This window comes from Cygnus atratus, chromosome 31 (genome assembly GCF_013377495.2).
Source record: "Cygnus atratus isolate AKBS03 ecotype Queensland, Australia chromosome 31, CAtr_DNAZoo_HiC_assembly, whole genome shotgun sequence".
In the NCBI taxonomy this organism is placed as follows: Eukaryota; Metazoa; Chordata; class Aves; order Anseriformes; family Anatidae; genus Cygnus; species Cygnus atratus.
In genome coordinates, this window is record NC_066392.1 from 185,227 (window position 1) to 206,367 (window position 21,141).

Genomic DNA, 21,141 nt, shown 5'->3' on the forward strand with positions numbered 1-21,141 from the left:
CACAGGAGAGATGACTTTTACACGTGTGATTTGTGCTGTTGGACTGTTGTTGTCAAACACGTTGTGCTTTAACCTGTCAGGCACCATCATGTCAAGCAATACAGAGCTGTTAGCTCACACCCACCACTCAAAAGCTTATTTGTTGAAATATAGACAGTTTAAAAAGACAGAAAATAAAGATAGAAGAATAACAGTAACAATAATAATAAAGAATAACACATTTATTATTATTATTCTTACATGTATAACGCAAGTGATGCAGAATGCAATTGCTCATCACAGACTGACCGATGCCCAGCCTTTCCCCAAGCAGGGGTCCCCCTGAACCTGGCCACTTGCACTTCATGTATCCCTGCCTCTAGGATGGAGGTAGATTTTTGCATCCCATTTTCTCATGGCCTCTTCATGGTCACACGTAGTGTGCACGCACTATATCAACTTTCTTGGGCAGATGGATACTTACACTTGACAGCTGAGCTATTGGTTCGTGCAGGTGGGGAGGAAGATGTATTCTCTTGTAGTTCTTGCACCTCATGAGAAAGTTTCTCTCTAGATGAGATGCAGGCCCATAGGGAAGAAGAGAGACTTTCTTTGTAATGCCGGAGTTGGCTAGCCAATTCATCCACCATGGGTTCCTCTTGGTCTTTCCAGGTCATTATCTGCCAATGAGCTGGCATATGATGATGGTGCGCTCTGTACAAACTTCTGCCACATGGGTCATGGGCACTTGACTTCATCTGGATCTTTGGACAGCTGTTTGTTGTCTAGGTTACTATCAATCACCTCCAACATGGCTAATTCCCTCAGGTACCGGATACCCCTCTCCATGGTGGTCCACTTTCCTTGGTTGACATACATGATCTTTCTTGAAGGGATACCTTTCGTTCAAGCATGACAGGATTAAGTTCCTTGTGTCCTTTTCCAATGGCTTTGTCAATCAAAATCCGGCTGCTTGGCTTCCCTGCCCTCTAATTCCAGGCTATTGGCCCTGTTCTCCCAGCACTGGAGCAGCCAGGTGACAATGTGCTCACCGAGATGAGGGCTGAAATCTTTTCCCATATCTCCTAGCTAACACTGGGATAGGGACCAGTTGGTTTCTGATGCTTATATGATCTCTTCTTCTTTGTCCTCCTGCTTCCATGGTGGCCCCACTTTGGAGAAACCTGCCTTATCTTCTTCTCCCTCCTTTCTTGTCTGCGTAGGAGTTTCTTTCCTTTCTAAAGAAAAACTGACTTCCACACCCATTGTTTTCACTTTCAAAAGAGGCAACTGATAGTGGCACAGGCTGGTTCTCTGGCCCAGCCATAGAGCCCCTTGCAGGGGCTGGAGTGGCTGCAGGGCCCATCACAGGAGTTGTTCTGGCTGCAGGGCCTTTCAGAGGAGTTGGAGTAGCTGCAGGGCCTATTGAAGGTTTTGGAGTGGCTCTAGGAGCCTGTCACAGGGGTCGGTTTAACTTTGGGTGCACCTCAGGAGCCCGAGTGCCTGCAATGCTTGTTGCAATGTTTGGAGTGGCTTTGGACAGGCTATATGCCTGTCCTGGAGGAGAAGGGGGAGGTGCAGGAGAAAGGGAGAGGGAAGAAGTGGTGAAAAGCATCCCCCACTGTCCATCCCAGTTCCAGCCACCATCACCACCCGCCCTGCATACATTTCCTCCCCGAGGAGAAAAGGCAAAGAGTATAAAAGAGTGTAATTCTAAATAATTTTTAAGAAATGAAGAGATGATTCCTGAGGTACATGAGGTGGCAATAATTTTATCCTATCAGAAGTCAGTGTTATCCAATACAGCAAAAGATTAACTTAAACCTGCCCCCAGAATTGATGAACAGCATGACATGGAAGACAGACAGTTAGCAATGTGCTATACAACACAATTCCGAAAACAAGCACAACAGACCCCAGATCAAAAAGATCGACATTGTGATCAGCAACCTGTTAAACTGATCTAATGCTTAGAACAACTTACTTTTAAAACGCTCTGGTCAGATCTGTCATCTCAACCTTTGTGCTCCACAGCTAGGCACCAAGAAGACGTGCTGTGGTTTGACCCGGCAGGCGGCTCAACACTACAAAGCTATTCATCCAATGCAATGGAGGAGAGAACTGGGAGGAAAAAAAATAAAAAGAAAAAAAAAGTTTATGGTTTGATATAAAAGCAGATTAATAGGACACAAAGGAAATAATAATAACAATAACAAAAACAGCAACATAAAATAGAATATATTATTAGTATTATTAGTATTATTATAGACACAAATAGCCTAAGGAAATGATATTTTTTGAGCATATCAAAAGACAGAAAAGACAGATGGTGGTGATTAATTGGAAAGTGTTGGACCGGAGCATGACAGACATGGTATGGAGTAAGCAGTGAATATTGTCCTAGTTTTGACTGCAAAAGAGTAAATTTTTCTTCCTAGTAGCTGGTATGGTGCTGTGTTTCATATTTACAGAATTACAGAACAGTTTGGGTATGAAAGGACCTTAAAGATCACAGAATTCCAACTCCCCTGCCCTGGGCAGGGACACCTTCCACTAGACCAGGTTGCTCAAAGCCCCATCCAACCTGGCCTTGAACACCTCCAGGGATGGGGCATCCACAGCTTCTCTGGACAGCCTGTTCCTCACCACCCTCTGAGTAAAGAACTTCTTTCTAATGTCTAATCTGAATCTACCCTCTTTCAGTTTAAACCATTACCCCTAGTCCTATCACTACTCTCTTGGATGAAGAGTCCCTCCCCAGCTTTCCTGTAGGCCCCTTTAGGTACTGGAAGGCCACTGTAAGGTCTCCCAGAGCCTTCTCTTCTCCAGGCTGAACAACCCCAACTCCCTCAGACTGTCTTCATAGGAGAGGTGCTCCAGGCCATTGATCATCCTCGTGGCCCTCCTCTGGACTCATTCTAATAGATCTGTGTCCTTACACAGGGGGCCCCAGAGCTGAACTTGAGGTTTGGCCTCACCAGGTCTGAGTTACAGAGGGACAATCATATCCCTCATCCTGCTGACTGTATTTCTGGTACAAGCCAGGATTCTGTTGGCCTTCTTGGCTACCTGAGCACGCTGCTGGCTCATCCTCGGCCAACTATCTACCACTATCCCCAGGGCCCTTATCACCAGGCAGCTGTCCAGCTTCTCTTCTCCCTGTATGGGTGGGGTTGTTGTTCCCCAAGAGCAGGACCCAGCACTTGGCCTTGTTGAACTTCATGCAGTTGGCCTCAGCCCATGGGTGCAGCCTATCCAGATCCCTCTGCAGAGCCCTCCTACCCTCGAGCAGATCAACACTCTTTCTGAACTTGGTGTCACCTGCAAACTTACTGAGGGTGCACTCGATCCCCTCATCCACATCATTGTTGAAGATACTAAAGGGAACTGGCCCCAGTACTGGGCCCTGGGGGACGCCACTAGTGACTGGCCTCCAGTTGCCTTTGGCTCCATTCACCACAGCGCTTTGGACTTGGAGACTCAGCCACTTTTTAACCCAATGAAGCGTACGTCCATCCAGGCCTTGAGTTTCTCCGGGAGAATGCTGTGGGAAGTGGTTTCAAAAACCTTATTGAAGCCTAGGTAGCCAACATCCACAGCCTTTCCCTTGTCCACTGAGCACATCACCTTGTCACAGGTTGAGATCTGACTTGTCAAGCAGGGCCTGCTTTGGTAATCTCATGCTGACTGGGCCTGATCACCTGGTTGTCCTGGAAGTGTTGCGTGATGGTACTCAAGAAAATCTGCTCCATGAGTTTCCCTGGCACAGAGGTCACACTGACAGGCCTGTAGTTCCCCGGATGATCACAATCAGGGTGAGCCATCTGCCTGCAGATATTAACAGCTGATAGAATGGGGCAACTGTCCAGGGGAACCTTGAGAAACTGCAGGATTTGGCCTAAAGGAACATCTTGACATTTACGAAGAGACGAAGCGCAGTCCTGCAGCAGAGGAAGAGGAACCCCACCCATCAGGGCAGACTGGGACCCTGCTGAGTGAGCAGTGCCCAGGAGGAGGAGAGCCTGAGCACCACGAGGGATGCCATACGAGCAGTGGTGCTGCTCACCAAGAACCAGGCCAGCTTCCACCAGAGCTGCCTTACAAGAAGCATGGCCACCAAGAAGATCTGAGTTATCAGACTCAGCTCAGATCCTGTAAGACACAACACGGACAAGGGTCTGCGGCCAGCAGGGAAAGAGGTGCAGGTCTGGGAGTCGTTTGAACAGCCTGGTGTGGAGAGGATAGAGGCCTCTGACAAGGCTGAGAGTCCCAACAGGACCCAGGACTTTGAGTCCATGGCTCTGGCTGTTGTCTCTGCCACTGAGGCCTAGGAGGAGACAGCTTATCGGTAAAGCACCAGGGCCTCATTGCCTCCTCGCCCCCACCCATGAACCAGGCAGGGCTCGGACCATTCTCCTGCACTTGCCCATGCACATCCCCATCTCCTACTGCCCCAGGAAGTGCTCTGAGCAAGGTGTGAAAGGAGAGGATCTGCCCTTCCCAGGGGCCTGGGGGTCAAGGCCTGACCCTTGTGCTTGGTGAAACACATCCAGATTTCCTACACACCAGTGCCACCTTCACATTGCCTTTGTCTCCTTGTCCTCACTGCCTCCAATGCTCTGCTCTAACGAGCTCCAAGGGAGGCTGTGTCAGTGCTGGCCCTCAGGGGGACACTGCAGGAAACTTGCCTCTGACTTGGACTTCTGGAGAGATGTCTTCAATTGTCTCTCAGTGCCTGAGGTTCGTGGGCTCCTCCCCAAAGCCCCCCGAGGGGGGATTGCAATGCCTTGGGCTGGGCGTCTGGTGCTGAGCTGGGCCGGGCTCCTGGGACAGAGAGAGCTCCTGGCAAGAGGGCCGTGGTGCAGAGAGACAGCTCTGCCCAGGAGCAGCTCCTCTGCACAGCGCAGCAGGGCTGGGGGCTCTGACCGCAGGTGGCATGGGGACAGGAGAGAAGGAGAGAGGGCTTGGAGGCACTTGGCAGTGGGAGGATGCTGAGAGCTGCCTGCAGGAGAAATCTGCACAGCCCTTGACAAGGGAAGTCTCTGGCTGCAGGGCCATGCAGCTGCACGTCCTGGAAGGGTCTCCTGCTGGGTCTTGTTTCTGGGAGGGCGGTGGGCAATGCAGGTAGGCTTTGAGAGTCCTGCTGGATGGCACTGCGAGGTGAGGCAGTCTGGCAGAAGACCCGTGGAATGTCATAACCCAGCTGCCCTTGGTCAGCCAAGAGTGAGGTGGCCTCCTCCAGAAATTGCAGGGGATGCAGACTGGATATTGGGACACCCCAGTTTGTGAATATCCAGCTCTGTCTGTGGGGCATCCTCCTGGTCTGCAGGCTCTTCTCCAGCAGGATGCACCTCTCTCGTGGCATCCTTGTGTTATCCAGGTGCCCCAAGGAGGAGACACCTCCATGCTAAGGCCATGTCTGTGCTGCTGGATGCCTGTCTGTTGGCAGCTGGAGTGAGGCCTCTGCAGCCCTGGCTAGGAGAAAAGAGCTGAGGTCTTGCTCAGACACCAAGAGACAAGGTGAGGATTCTGCCCAGCTGCACTTGGACTGGAGCTTCTCTGCTCTCAGCTCTCTCCAGTTTCTTCTCAGGCAAAAGGCCTGAGCGGGACGGTCCTTCAGTTCACAGAGGGGTGACACAGGGCAGCTGAGAACAGGAGTGTTCAGCAGTGGCATCACAGAATCACAGAATCACAGAATCGTCTAGGTTGGAAGAGACCTCCAAGATCATCTAGTCCAACCTCTGTCCTAACACTAACAAGACCTCCACTAAACCATATCACTAAGGACTACATCTAAACGTCTTTTAAAGACCTCCAGGGATGGTGACTCAACCACTTCCCTGGACAGCCCATTCCAATGCCTAACAACCCTTTCAGTAAAGAAGTTCTTCCCAATATCCAACCTAAACCTCCCCTGGCGCAACTTGAGCCCATTCCCCCTCGTCCTGCCACCAGGCACGTGGGAGAATAGACCAACCCCCACCTCTCTACAGCCTCCTTTAAGGTACCTATAGAGAGCGATGAGGTCTCCCCTGAGCCTCCTCTTCTCCAGGCTAGACAACCCCAGCTCCCTCAGCCGCTCCTCGTAAGACTTGTTCTCCAGACCCCACACCAGCCTCGTTGCCCTTCTCTGGACTCTCTCGAGCACCTCCATGTCCTTCTTGTAGCGAGGGGCCCAAAACTGAACACAGTACTCGAGGTGCGGCCTCACCAGAGCCGAGTACAGGGGGACAATCACCTCCCTAGACCTGCTGGCCACACTGCTTCTTATACAAGCCAGGATGCTGTTGGCCTTCTTGGCCTCCTGAGCACACTGCTGGCTCATATTCAGCTGCCTATCAACCAATACTCCCAGGTCCTTCTCCGCCAGGCAGTTTTCCAACCACTCATCTCCCAGCCTGTAGCTCTGCTTGGGGTTGTTGTGCCCCAGGTGCAGGACCCGGCACTTGGCCTTGTTGAACTTCATACAGTTGACCTCAGCCCATCGGTCCAGCCTATCCAGATCCTCCTGCAGAGCCTTCCTTCCCTCGAGCAGATCGACACACGCCCCTAACTTGGTGTCATCTGCAAACTTACTGAGGGTGCACTCCAGCCCCCATCCAGGTCATCGATAAAGATATTAAAGAGGACCGGCCCCAGCACTGAGCCCTGGGGGACTCCACTAGTAACCAGCCTCCAACTGGATTTGACTCCATTCACCACAACTCTTTGGGCCCGGCCATCCAGCCAGTTTTTAACCCAACAAAGCATACGCCAGTCCAAGCCAAGAGCAGGAGAATATTGTGGGAAACGGTATCAAAAGCCTTACTGAAGTCAAAGTAGATCACATGCACAGCCTTCCCCTCATCCACCAGGCGCGTCACTTGGTCATAGAAGGAGATCAGGTTCGTCAAGCAGGACCTACCTTTCATAAACCCATGCTGACTGGGCCTGATCGCCTGGTTGCCCTTCAAGTGCCTCGTGATGACATTCAAGATAATCTGCTCCATGAGCTTCCCTGGCACTGAGGTCAAACTAACAGGCCTATAGTTCCCCGGGTCTACCCTCCGGCCCTTCTTGTAGATGGGCGTCACATTTGCTAGCCGCCAGTCGACTGGGACCTCTCCTGATAGCCAGGACTGCCGATAAATGATGGAAAGCGGCTTGGCCAGCTCCTCCGCCAGTTCTCTCAGTACCCTCGGGTGGATCCCATCCGGCCCCATCGACTTGCGTACATCCAAGTGCTGTAGCAGGTCGCCAACCATTTCCTCGTGGACAGCGAGGGCCACATCTTGCTCCCCATCCCCTTCCACCAGCTCAGGGTACTGGGTATCCAGAGAACAACTGGTCTTGCCGCTAAAGACTGAGGCAAAGAAGGCATTGAGTACCTCAGCCTTTTCCTCATCTTTTGTAACTAAGTTTCCCCCCGCATCCAGTAAAGGATGGAGATTCTCCTTAGTCCTCCTTTTTGCATTGATGTATTTGTAAAAACTTTTTTTGTTATCTTTAACGGCAGTAGCCAGGTTGAGCTCCAGATGAGCTTTGGCCTTCCTAATTTTATCCCTGCACAGCCTCGCAACATCCTTATAGTCCTCTTGAGTAGCCCGCCCTCTTTTCCAAAGATTATAAACCCTCCTTTTTCTCCTAAGCTCGAGCCACAACTCTCTGCTCAGCCAGGCCGGTCTAGTTCCGCGCCGGCTCGTCTTTGGGCACGTGGGGACAGACCGCTCCTGAGCCATTAAGATTTCCTTCTTGAGGAGTGCCCAGCCTTCCTGGACTCCTCTGACCTTCAGAACCTCCTCCCAAGGGACTCTGCCAACCAGTGACCTGAACAGCTCAAAGTCAGCCCTCCGGAAGCCCAAGACAGCGGTTTTACTGGTCCCCTTCCTGGCCTTCGCCAAGAATAGAGAACTGAACGTGCTCACTCTGCCCAAGACAGTTTCCAACCACCACAACTCCCACCAGTCCTTCTCTGTTTGTGAAGAGAAGGTCTAGCGGGGCACCTCCCCTGGTAGGCTCACTAACCAGCTGTGTCAGGAAGCTATCTTCCACGCTCTCCAGAAACCTCTTAGACTGCTTTCTCTGGGCTGTGTTGTGCTTCCAGGATATGTCTGGGAAGTTGAAGTCCCCCACGAGAACAAGCGCTGACGATTTCACGGCTTCTGCCAGCTGCCTGTATAATCCTCATCTATCTCCTCATCCTGATTCGGTGGTCTATAACAGACCCCCACCAGGATGCTTGCCTTGTTGGCCTTCCCTCTGATCTTAACCCAAAGAGACTCAACCTTATCATTCCCAGCCTCAAGTTCCTCAACATCAAAACACTCTCTAATATAGAGAGCCACACCACCACCCCTTCTGTGCTGCCTGTCCCTTCTGAAGAGCCTATAGCCAGGCATTGCAGCACTCCAGTCATGAGAGTGGTCCCACCACATTTCCGTGATGGCAACCAAGTCATAGCCTTCCTGCTGCACGATGGCTTCCAGCTCCTCTTGTTTGTTACCCATGCTGCGTGCATTAGTGTAGATGCACTTCAGTCGGGCCATTGCCTTCTCCCCTGGCCTTGCCATTGTTCCCCCTGTTACAGCTCCAACAAGACTTATTTCAGCCCCGTTCCCCTTCTTTCCTAGTTTAAAGCCCTCTCAACGAGCCCTGCCAGCTCCTGGGCTAGGATCCGTTTTCTCCTTGGAGATAGGGACCCGTCTGCAGTCACCAGGCCGGGTGCCGAGTAAAGCGCCCCATGGTCAAAAAAACCAACATTTCTGTATTGGCACCAGCCCCTGAGCCACGTGTTAATACCTCAGGAATCATCTCTTCATTTCTTAAAAATTATTTAGAATTACACTCTTTTATACTCTTTGCCTTTTCTCCTCGGGGAGGAAATGTATGCAGGGCGGGTGGTGATGGTGGCTGGAACTGGGATGGACAGTGGGGGATGCTTTTCACCACTTCTTCCCTCTCCCTTTCTCCTGCACCTCCCCCTTCTCCTCCAGGACAGGCATATAGCCTGTCCAAAGCCACTCCAAACATTGCAACAAGCATTGCAGGCACTCGGGCTCCTGAGGTGCACCCAAAGTTAAACCGACCCCTGTGACAGGCCCTAGAGCCACTCCAAAACCTGCGATAGGCCCTGCAGCCACTCCAACTGCTCTGAAAGGCCCTGCAGCCAGAACAACTCCTGTGATGGGCCCTGCAGCCACTCCAGCCCCTGCAAGGGGCTCCTATGGCTGGGCCAGAGAACCAGCCTGTGCCACTATCGAGTTGCCTCTTTTTGAAAGTGAAAACAATGGGTGTGGAAGTCAGTTTTTCTTTAGAAAGGAAAGAAACTCCTACGCAGACAAGAAAGGAGGGAGAAGAAGATAAGGCAGGTTTCTCCAAAGTTGGGCCATCATGGAAGCAGGAGGACAAAGAAGAAGAGATCATATAAGCATCAGAAACCAACTGGTCCCTATCCCAGTGTTAGCTAGGAGATATGGGAAAAGATTTCAGCCATCATCTTGGTGAGCACATTGTCACCTGGCTGCTCCAGTGCTGGGAGAACAGGGCCAATAGCCTGGAATTAGAGGGCAGGGAAGCCAAGCAGCCGGATTTTGATTGACAAAGCCATTGGAAAAGGACACAAGGAACTTAATCCTGTCATGCTTGAAGGAAAGGTATCCCTTCAAGAAAGATCTTGTATGTCAACCAGGAAAGTGGACCACCATGCAGAGGGGTATCCGGTACCTGAGGGAATTAGCCATGTTGGAGGTGATTGATAGTAACCTAGACAACAAACAGCTGTCCAAAGATCCAGATGAAGTCAAGTGCCCATGACCCATGTGGCAGACATTTGTACAGAGCGCACCATCATCATATGCCAACTCATTGGCAGTAATGACCTGGAAAGACCAAGAGGAACCCACATGGGATGAATCGGCTAGCCAACTACTGGCATTACAAAGAAAGTCTCTCTTCTTCCCTATGAGCCTGCGTCTCATCTACGGAGAAACTTTCTCATGAGTTCCAACAAGTACAAGAGGCTACATCTTCTTCCCCACCTGCACGAACCAATAGCTCAGCTGTCAGGTGTAAGTATCCATCTGCCCAAGAAAGTTGATATAGTGCGTGCATACTACGTGCAGCCCTGTGGTTTTAACTGTGTGACCATGAAGAGGCCATGAGAAAATGGGATGCAAAAATCTACCTCCATCCTAGAGGCAGGGATACATGAAGTGCAAGTGGCCAGGTTCAGGGGGACCCCTGCCTTGGGGAAAGGCTGGGCATCGGTCAATCTGTGATGAGCAATTGCATTCTGCATCACTTGCGTTATACATGTAAGAATAATAATAATAAAATGTGTTATTCTTTATTGTTATTGTTACTGTTATTCTTCTATCTTTATTTTCTGTCTTTTTAAACTGTCTATATTTCAACAAATAAGCTTTTGAGTGGTGGGTGTGAGCTAACAGCTCTGTATTGCTCTGTATTGCTTCGGTGCCTGACAGGTTAAAGCACAACATGTTTGACAACAACAGTCCAACAGCACAAATCACACTTGTAAAAGTCATCTCTCCTGTGTTCAGAGAAGGGCACTCGGTGATGACTTCAGCCTGCTCCAAGCACCACAGCCCAGCAGAGACCCTGCTGCCTTCGGGAGCTGTCAGCCCTGAGGCCTTGGGGACACCTCGAGGGAGCCCAATGGCACAGAGCAAGCGATGCCATGGTCGGGTGCTGTGCTGCTGAGCTGGGCCGGGCTCCTGGGCCCAAGGGGAGCTCGTGGCAAGCGGGCAGCGCTGCAGAGAGACAGCTCTGCCCAGGAGCAGCTCCTCTGCACAGCGCAGCAGGGCTGGGGGCTCTGACCGCAGCTGGCACGGGGAGAGGAGACAAGGAGAGAGGGCTTGGAGGCAGTGAGGAGCGCAGCAACAGAGGGCAGCGTGTGGCAGGACAGATCTGCAGGCTCTTGGCACCGTGAGTCTCTGGCAGCAGGGCCATGCAGGTGGGGTTGCCACAGGGGTCTTCTACAGCTGGCACATCCGATGGCTGATAGCATCTGTCAGGATGGGTCTCTCTCTTTCTCCAGCGAGGAGTAGAAGATGCTTTAGAGAATGGCATTTATGGTTGGATGTTTCAAGAGAAAGACCAAGGCAGGGGCTACCTGAAATGCAAGCCTTTTTCTGCAGGCTGTGCTTTCTGATTCCTCCAGTGGAGGGGAGGCAGGTTTCATGGTAATGGATTGTCAGGATTGTACAGGAGACTGAGACTCCTGGAGCATTGCAGTGAGGGACCAATATGCCATCAATGAACTTCATAAAGTCCCCTTCCCACACCTCAGCCCACAAACTGCACCAACACCATCATTGTGGTCCTCTCAGGTTTTATCCTAGCTGATCTTTAGGAGCTGCAAATCCCTCCGATGCCCAGTGCCCTGCCTTTGGGAGGTGTCTGCAGGCTTGAGGTGAGCACAGATCGTTTGCAATGAGCAGGAGCTGCCTCCTCTGCAGGCAGAGCTGCAGCCCAGGAGGGTCTGCTGAGTGTCCGTCTGTCCCTCCCTGGCCTTGCCTCCCCTGGCAGCAGCACGCTGCCATTCCTCCTGGCTTCTGCACCTGGCCGTGCTGCTGCTGGTCTTGTTCCCAGGCTGCCTGGGGATGGGGGTTTCACCTGCCCATGGAGTGAGCCGTCGGGGTGCTTGGGGGAAGGGGAGTACGGGGACAGGGTGAGGGGTCTGGAGATGGGCACTTGGAGCCTGGATTCCTCTGCTCTCAGCAGCGTCCAGGTTTTTTTGAGATGCACTTCTGAGTGCAACTGTCCTGTAGATCAAAGAAACGCCAGCAGAGGGCAGCTGACAGCAGGACTGATGGACTTAGGGTCCTTAACACTCTAAAGGACTCATGGGCTATAAGGGTACAGTCCCTTTGTCTCTGAGGATCCACAGGGTCTTACTTGGAGTGCAGGAGAGATGTCTGGACTTCTGACTTAAAAACAGCCTTCAGGTGTGTTGGGGCAGCTAGAATAAAAAATACAAAATAAAAAAAAAATCCCAACAGCACTCCTCAGCAGTTGGTTTGAATGTGAGCCAAACTGGGGCGAAAGTCTTTGATATTAGCAGTAAAGTAAAGCTGAGATGACACCAAATTCCTCTTTATCTCTGCCTGTAGGACAGGACTGACTCTACCATTGCCCAGAGCAAAGTCTCCTGCTCCCAGGGACACCCTAAGGCAGGACCAAGTAGAACTCAGGAAAGGGACCTGCCATATGCCTGCCTGGCTGTGGAGAATCATTTGGGGAGGTTTAAATGAGAAATGGTATCAGTTTCCCTCTAGTAAGTCGGTTGTACATTCTTACTGTCTTTCTATTCTTTGAGCAGAACCCGATGTCCTCTAAACAGCAGATGTCCAACAGCAGCTCCATCACTGAGTTCCTCCTGCTGGCATTCGCAGACACGCGGGAGCTGCAGCTCCTGCACTTCGGGCTCTTCCTGGGCATCTACCTGGCTGCCCTCCTGGGCAACGGCCTCATCCTCACCGCCGTAGCCTGCGACCACCGCCTCCACACCCCCATGTACTTCTTCCTCCTCAACCTCGCCCTCCTCGACCTGGGCTGCATCTCCACCACTCTGCCCAAAGCCATGGCCAATGCCCTCTGGGACACCAGGGCCATCTCCTATCAAGGATGTGTTGCCCAGGTCTTTCTGTTTGTCTTCTTTGTTGGAGCGGAGTATTGTTTTCTCACCATCATGGCCTATGACCGCTACGTTGCCATCTGCAAGCCCCTGCACTACGGGAGCCTCGTGGGCAGCAGAGCTTGTGCCCAGATGGCAGCAGCTGCCTGGGGCAGTGGCTTTCTCAATGCTGTCCTGCACACGGCCACGACATTTTCCCTGCCCCTCTGCCAAGGCAATGCTGTGGACCAGTTCTTCTGTGAGATCCCCCAGATCCTCAAGCTCTCCTGCTCAGATGCCTACCTCAGGGAAGTTGGGGCACTTGTATTTAGTTTTTCTTTAGCGTTTGGTTGTTTTGTCTTCATTGTGCTGTCCTATGTGCAGATCTTCAGGGCAGTGCTGAGGATGCCCTCTGAGCAGGGCCTGCACAAAGCCTTTTCCACGTGCCTCCCTCACCTGGCCGTGGTCTCCCTGTTTGTCAGCACATGCCATGGTTGCCTACCTGAAGCCCCGCTCCGTACTCCTCACCATCGTTGGACCTGGTGGTGGCAGTTTTATATGTAGGTAGTACCTCCAGCAGTGAACCCCCTCATCTACAGCATGAGGAACCAGGACCTGAAAGCCACGCTGAAGAAACTGATTCTAGTGGTAATATTCACTTAGCAATGAATGGCTGTCTCACTTTTCTAGTTTTGTTCAAGTTAATCTCAGGCAATTTGTGACCTTTAGGTGTAGCATTGTTTAAAATTCGGTTTGCAGTTAAATGTTTGTTTTCATTCCTCTTTTCCAGATGACCAACCCTCTGTGTGACCCAGAGAATGTGTTTATTCCTAAATGACACCTGGTCTCTGTTGTGGCATCTTCTTAGTAAAATGAAGTTGCTCAGTGCTCAGGGCTCTTCTTCCCAAACTGGAGTGCAGAAGACGCTCAGGGAATGCCAGGCTCAAGGCCTCACTCTTGTGCTTGGGTGCCACCCGGACACAGGGGCAGGAGGGCACGGGGTGCTGGGTGAGGGAGTCAGGGCTGGACTGAGTCGTCACTGGTGGATTCCCAGTGCCCCTGGAGGCCCTGACCGCTCAAGAAGCAGCTTCCTGGGATTGAAACGTGACAGGGCTGGCGGCATCAGGGAGGTATCGGGAGCCACCAGGGATACCTAAGGGTTCTCCTGGGATGCCGTGTGCCTTGTGTTGGGTGGGCAGCGAGTGGGTCTTCACAGTAAAGCTAAGCCAAAGGATGCACGGGCTGATGGGAGCTCTGCAATGCCAGGACACACAGCGAGGCCACAGCACAAAGGTCTCAGAGGCCTTCAGTGAACAGTAGGAAAGGGCCAAGACTGGGTGACCAGGCAAGGGCAGGGGGGTGGGGAGAGGTGGGCAGGGGCTGGGCTGGGCTGGGCAGTGCCCGGCAGAGGGCACCAGCAGCGTCAGGGAGCGGTGGCAGCATGCAGGGGAGGGCTCCCAGCAGGGCTTGGTGCTGCAGAGCCAGGGCTGGGGAAGGGAGCCCAGAGCTGCAGGGGCAGGGGACAGGAGGCCGCTCGTGGGCCCTTGCTGGCCTGGGCAGAGCAGGAAGGGGGCCCAGGGCATTCGTTCCCTAACCACAGCCTGCCAGGACCTGCACGGCGCTCACGGAGCGTCCAGGGCCAGGCTCTGCCCTGTGGTGCACAGGGAGAGGGCAAAGCCTCTCTGAAAAAGAGGCTGAAACTGAAAAAGGTCCCTCCGCTGCCCCGTGGTGTGACAGGGCCAGGGTGGGACAGGTTACCTTTATTTGATGTAGTTCTTGTGTAATTTGCATTGGTGATGGCACAAAAAGACGGTTCCTTCACCAGGGATGTACATCCTTCTTCGTGTTAGGACACAACTCAGTGTCCTTCACTCTGCTTTAACTCATGGATGAACCGGATTATCTCTCCTTGATCATTCTGAGGCATAGTGCAGTGCTTTTTGCCCTCTGACACTCCAGCACAATATGTGTGACTTTCCCTTACTCTGCGCATTGACCTGACGGGTCATTTCACACTTTTCACTTTCATATCCCTAGTTGGAAGGGGATGATTCCCCAAAGTGGGGCAAGCTGATGGATTCTGCCTCAGCCATTTGAAGCATGCTATACTTGAGTTTTTCAGCCTGAGTTTGCTAGATGACCCAGGAAGATGACCCAGGAAGGTAAATGGATGTTCAAGTGTCTAGTAGAACTAAGGGAGAGTATCATGGGTTTCCAATGGCCATTTCAAATCTAGGTCAACCCCAGGAACCCACTGAACTAGGGTGTTGTCTTTGAAGGGGTTTCCTGTGCTGGGCTGGGCTGCAGTTACAGGGACAAAGACCACTGCTGGCAGTGGAGGTGCCCTGGGAACTCCACCTGGCTCCACCTGATTTTCCCAAAGGGCTCTGGTCTCCTGCAGGTCTTTTCTGACATCTGCTGGTCCAGGGAAGTGCCTCAAACACAACGGGGCCACAGGAGGTTTTCCCTGGTTGCTTATGGTCAGACAGCAAAGCTCTGCCTGAATACTCAGTATTTCTTTTAGTCCTTAACTAATAAAGCAACTACTCATCAGCTCAAATGATTCAATCCCTTCCATAAAAAGTGTCACGTGAAGTGTAATTTCTATCACGAAGAAATGAGAATTTCCATGATCTATATTCAGCACAGGAGAAGAAATACTGGTGTTCACCTGTACTTGCATTGTCATCGCTTTGTCTATCATGGTGTGCTCCCTCATCTTCCAGGCATCAAAACCTGACTTGATTACACAGACCCTGCTGAATGTCCCCTTTCCAGCTGCCTGTCTGGACCCATGCACTTCCCATGGTTCTCCTGCTTTGCCCTCCCCTTACTCTTTGATCATTCAGACCGCTCTCACCAACCCAGTTGCTGCTTTGAGTTTCAGTGAGTTCCAGCTCGCCCATCTCTCAGCAGTCTGTCTAATGGTTTCCTTAGCAAGAAACTCATTATTTATCATTTAATTAGTATGATACCGGATTAATATTAACACAATTATTTTAAATTTCCTATTAATCAGTGTAAAATATATCATGAACAGTCATCGTTTTGGGAAGGTAAACATTCACTGGAGGCTAAAAAATGAGGAACTTCGAACTTTGTTTATTTATTTTTTTTTTGAAAATTGCAGCATGATTTCCTGCTGTTTGTTTTTAAATAGGAAAACCCCTGCTCTTCCTACCTATACAGGGCTTCAAAGGAGTAACCCTAGACCAATATCTATAGGAAAATGATGCTCCAAACTGAAATGCACCAAAATTCAGCCTTTAAAAGGAGGAAAGATTTCTATTAGATGCTCTTTGAAATCTTCCTCCTTAACTACACCATGAAAGCTCTCAATTAGCTGCACAAGTCTTGAAGACGTGAAGAAAACTGTGGGAGAGATATGGCTGTTTAGGACTTTCGATGTCTTAATGAGTTCCGTGGTGTATTTTGGTGCTGAGTCAATGAAACTTGGGTACTGAGAGGAGAATGATGTAACCGTTTGAAAAGGTAAAGTCAGAAGGAAAAGTTGAAGTGACTTGGAGTATTAATGAGCCCCACTGAGGGCTGTTACTAAGCAAAGCCTCCCCAGGGACTTGTTAGGGCAGATAATTGGAGGCCATGATTGCAGACAGGCAAAGCGCTGTGCTGAGAAAAGTCTTGGTTGGTTTTGGTGAAGCAGAAGGGCCAAGGCCTGACCCCAGCCACTGGGAGGGGAGATCCTGCACCCCCACGTCTGGCTCAGGGCTCTTCTTGGGGTCTGTATGATGTGGTGGGCAGTGTGATGCCACGAGAAGAACTTCATTATGACACCTCCCCACCCCTGCACAGGGTATCAAGGAAGCAGTGAGGCCCCATTGCAATGACTATATCTCGTCTCCTCAGAAGCTCTAGCCAAAGGGACAAAAATGTCAGGGCTGTTGGGGCCTTCCCTTCTTGCCAGCACCCTCTGCCTTCTTCTCTGCAGGCTTTTCTATGCTGTTCCACACTTTGTCCTATTTCCTTGAAGTCTGCAGACACCCATCTCTGTCCACCACCTTACTCTCATCCCAGCATTTCCATCATCTCATCCATGTCTCATCAAACCTCACCAGCTGTTCCTTGAAACACAAAGCTAGAGTCTGATCATAGGTAGTCACCAGCATCTTCCAAGCCCTGGGCCTGCTGCTGGCCTTGCAGCTTCTTGGCTAGACACAGCCAAGCCTTGTGCCTCCTGCTGTCCAGTGCTGGACTCAAGCAGAAGGGACAGGACAACCCCTATGCGGGCCTTCTTTCTGTCTGGGTCCTCCTGGGGATGGAGGCAGAGGGGATCCCACAGTCAGCATGCCAAGCAGGGGCCTTCTGCTGGCCTAGCAGGGCCACTGGCACATGTCAGCCCCAAAGTGCCGATCCCAGGGAGAAGCCAAGGGCTGACGTGCCACCTACAGACAGAAGGGACCTCACAGTCCCTTTCCGTGACACGTTCCTGCTGCTGCCCTATCAGCTGCAGAGACAGAAGTGACCTCACAGTCACTGCCACAGTCACATTCCTCCTGCTGGGGCAGGACATCCTGAGGCAGAGCTGAGCTCATCAGAGCATTCCCACCCACCTCCTCCTTGTGGCCCACAAGCTGATCAGATCCATGGCCCCTCACATCCATCTCTGAATGCCAGGTGACTGCAGAGAAGTCTCACAATTCCTGCCTTGCCCCAAGGGGCCAAGCACTTTAAGTTAAGGGTTAGGAGAGGGGCTGAAGGTGAGGAGGTTAATGCACAGGAAAAGGGGCTTTATGTGTTAGATTTTCATGAATGGGGTTAGGGACTAGGTCTCATATTTCTGGGTTAGAGTTTAAACAAAGATTTAGTGGGAGGGTTTGGTGTTCTACTTGGTGTGTCAGCTGTGTGGTTAGGGTATGGACAAGGCTTGTGATTTAGGGGTTTGTTTAGGTCTGCCAAGAAGTCTAGGGTCAAATAAAGCATTTAAATCTAGTGTTAAGGGGAGGGATCAAGGTAAGCAAGAGAGTAAGGGTAAGGGAAAGAGGCTATGGGCATAGTTTTGGCTTCAGTACATACTTTGAGCTCAGGCATAAGAGCAGTGGATTCCTGTCAGGGTGTGGAGTAGCATTTAAATTTAGGGATTAAGTTTACTGGTTGAAGCCGGTGAAGGGCCTCAGGTGACTATTTTAAGTCACAGTTACAACAGCATCAGCAAAAACCTGAACCTTCTTACCTCTACAAAATCCTTAATTTCTGCTGGCCAAGCCCCTATTCCCTCCTCCAAATCTCACATTTCTCCTGTCCTGGGTTTCTCCTGACCTGCCCATATCAGTCATCTTCTTAGGGGCATGTTGATGATGGCTTTCATGATCTCAGCGTATCCATCACACCTCTGTTGGCTACTCTATTTCTGAGAAAAGTGGCACTTAAGACACGACGGAAAAGGACACAAAAGTCCATCAGAGCACCCTGCACAATGTGCCCAGCAGCTCTGCACCTCCAGAAATGTGCTGTTCCTGCCCACAAGTTTTCTTTCCAGAATGGCTCCTATGGATCCAGGGTAACTTTTCCCAAGCCCTCACTTCCCCAGGCCACACCACTCTTGCCCGCAGGCCCCACGTGTCTCTCCAACCCTCCCCTCTTCCCCTGCAGTAGTGGCACCTCGCCGCAGCAGGTTGGTGCATCTCCAGGCTCAGGGGTGTTTCCTGAGGGCCTGCCCCGTGTGGGGAGTGGCGGGGAGGAAGAGAGCAAGGTCAGCTCCTGGGGCATGGCTGAGCACAGCCCAGCCATCCCGCACCGCTGGGCAGGCCCCTTCTGCCAGGCTGAGGCACACACGCAAGGTGGACATTTTCCCATCAGCCCAGCTTCGCGCAGGGCCCTTCAGCCCTGCCCCTGTCCTGGGACTCGCCTCCTCCTCCTCCACCCACAGACATACATTGCTTTCCATTTTGGGTCTCAAGCTTGACTTTAAGGATCTGCTAAAGCCCTGAATTTCCTCATTTCTCACAGCCTTCACACAAGTCTTTCTCCTGGCCCTCCCCACTGCCCAGCACTGCCTCTCAGGTGGCACTCAGTGACCCTTCACAAGGGCCTTTGGACTTCCTCAATTGTCCTGGTGTTTATGAGGACTTCCTGGCTCCTTCCAGATCTCAGAAGGAGCCTTCTTGTCCAGCGTGGGGCCCTCTATTGTCTCTGGCTGGGACGGAGTTACTCTCTGCAGAGCAGCCCCTGTGGTGCTGTGCTTTTGATATGTGACCGGAGTAGTGTTGGTCACCCATGGCTGTGGTCACTGTTCCTGAGCAGTGCTTGCACAGCATCAAGGCCTTCTGTGGTTCTCACTCTGCCCCAGGAGTGAGTTGGCTGCAGGTGGGCAAGAAGCTGGGAGGGGAACCTGCTGTGACAGCTGGCCCAGCCTGACCAATCTGAGGAGCCCATGCACTCCTCAGATTCACCTTGGTTGTTACCAGACACTACCTTGCACGGTCATTTTATGAGGTGCTAATCACTACCCACTGAGCTCCTTGTCCCTGGAGATCCCCTGACATCTCCTGGCAGCTCCAGATTCCTCTCCAGGCTGGCATCGGCCATCAGACCCACTGCAGGGGGCACAGTCCCATGCAGATGAGTCCAAGACCAGTTGTCATCTCCTTAGGCAAGTGCCGCCATAACGGGAGCTCTTAGTCCTGCCCTTGGTCCCTCACAGACCGCCCTGGGACTTTCAGCCTGTGTCCTTCACTCCATGAAGAAGCCCAGAAAACAGAAGAGCAGGGAGCAACCCCTTGGCTCTATTCCTGATAGCACATTTGGAAGAGGTGCCCAGGCTTCTGGCTTTGCCCTGAGCAGCCCCTCTTGTTACTGTGGTGCTAGCAGGGAGGCCAGCTGTGACCCAGGGCTGCACAGTGCCTGCTGCTGCCTGCAGCCACAGGGATGTCACTGCAGAGACAACAGGACTGTCACCAAGGTACATGAGACCTCAAGGACTAACACAGATACAAGAGCACAAGGAAAACAGTTAGGAAGCCAAAAGAGAGCAGCAGTGAAAAGGCCACGTCCTGCTGCTGGCCATGGCCATGGCTCCAGGGAAGCAGCAGGGGCCCTGAGCCCCTCCTGCATGCTGGGGCTGCTCCCCCAGCTCCAAAGGAGATGGGAAGAGACGGCAGCTGAGTGCAGTGAACTTCTGATAACTTCCTTATTGGGTATATCCATGCAGGAAACTGGCATCTCTGGGGAAATGATTAACAAGTAGGAGGATAAGAAATATATTATTTAAATCAGAAACAATATTTCCAGAATATAATAATACAGATGAATATTAACAAAAAATTGTCTTACTTTTTTGAGGAAATATAGGAATTTTGATTTTATGCATATTATTATATGTAAATATATTGAAGAATTGTGTATTCTAGAACTGTCTTCACTGAATTCCTTAGTTCCCTGTTCCTCATGCTGTAGATGAGGGGGTTCACTGCTGGAGGCACCACCGAGTACAGAACTGCCATCACCAGGTCCAGGGATGGGGAGGAGATCAGAGGGGGGCTTCAGGTAGGCAAACATGCCAGTGCTGATAAACAGGGAGACCACGGCCAGGTGAGGGAGGCACGTGGAAAAGGCTTTGTGCCGGCCCTGCTCAGAGGGCATCCTCAGCACTGCCCTGAAGATCTGCACATAGGACACCACAATGAAAACAAAACAACCAATACCTAAACAGAAAGCTAATTGCAAGTAGCCCCAACTTCCCTGAGGTAGGCATCTGAGCAGGAGAGCTTGAGGATCTGGGGGATCTCACAGAAGAACTGGTCCACAGCATTGCCTTGGCAGAGGGGCAGGGAAAATGTAGTGGCCGTGTGCAGGACAGCATTGAGAAAGCCACTGCCCCAGGCAGCTGCTGCCATCTGGGCACAAGCTCTGCTGCCCACGAGGCTCCCGTAGTGCAGGGGCTTGCAGATGGCAACGTAGCGGTCATAGGCCATGACAGTGAAGAACAGAATATTCTGCTGCTATCAAGAAGACAAAAGAAAAGACCTGTGCAGCACACCCTTGATAGGAGATGGCCCTGGTGTCCCAGAGGGCATTGGCCATGGCTTTGGGCAGAGTGGTGGAGATGCAGCCCAGGTCGAGGAGGGCGAGGTTGAGGAGGAAGAAGTACATGGGGGTGTGGAGGCGGTGGTGGCAGGCTACGGCGGTGAGGATGAGGCCGTTGCCCAGGAGGGCAGCCAGGTAGATGCCCAGGAAGAGCCCGAAGTGCAGGAGCTGCAGCTCCCGCGTGTCTGCGAATGCCAGCAGGAGGAACTCGCTCACAGAGCTGCTGTTGGGCATTTCCTGTCTTTGGTCATGGACACTGCCAAATGACAAAAAAAAAAAAAAAAAGTCAAAAAAATAAAGAAAGAGAGTGTTATGAGTAAAGTCTGTGAGCAAAATTCAATTAATTCCCAATTAAAGCCATACATTCCCTTTTTCCAAGAGGACCTCTGTCTATTTCCCTTTCTGGAGCCCTGCTCTGTGCTGGCTGAGTGTCCTGTACACTGCAGATGCCTCTGCCCAGCAGCTCCCAATGGGCCACCTCTGCTCCAGAGCAGTGGTACACA

The 21,141-nt window shown here is 51.7% G+C and overlaps 1 pseudogene; it reads right to left on the reverse strand.

Moving 5' to 3' along the window:
- Positions 1–717: 717 nt before the first annotated feature.
- Positions 718–20,490, reverse strand: LOC126913606 (olfactory receptor 14C36-like; annotated as a pseudogene).
- Positions 20,491–21,141: the final 651 nt, after the last annotated feature.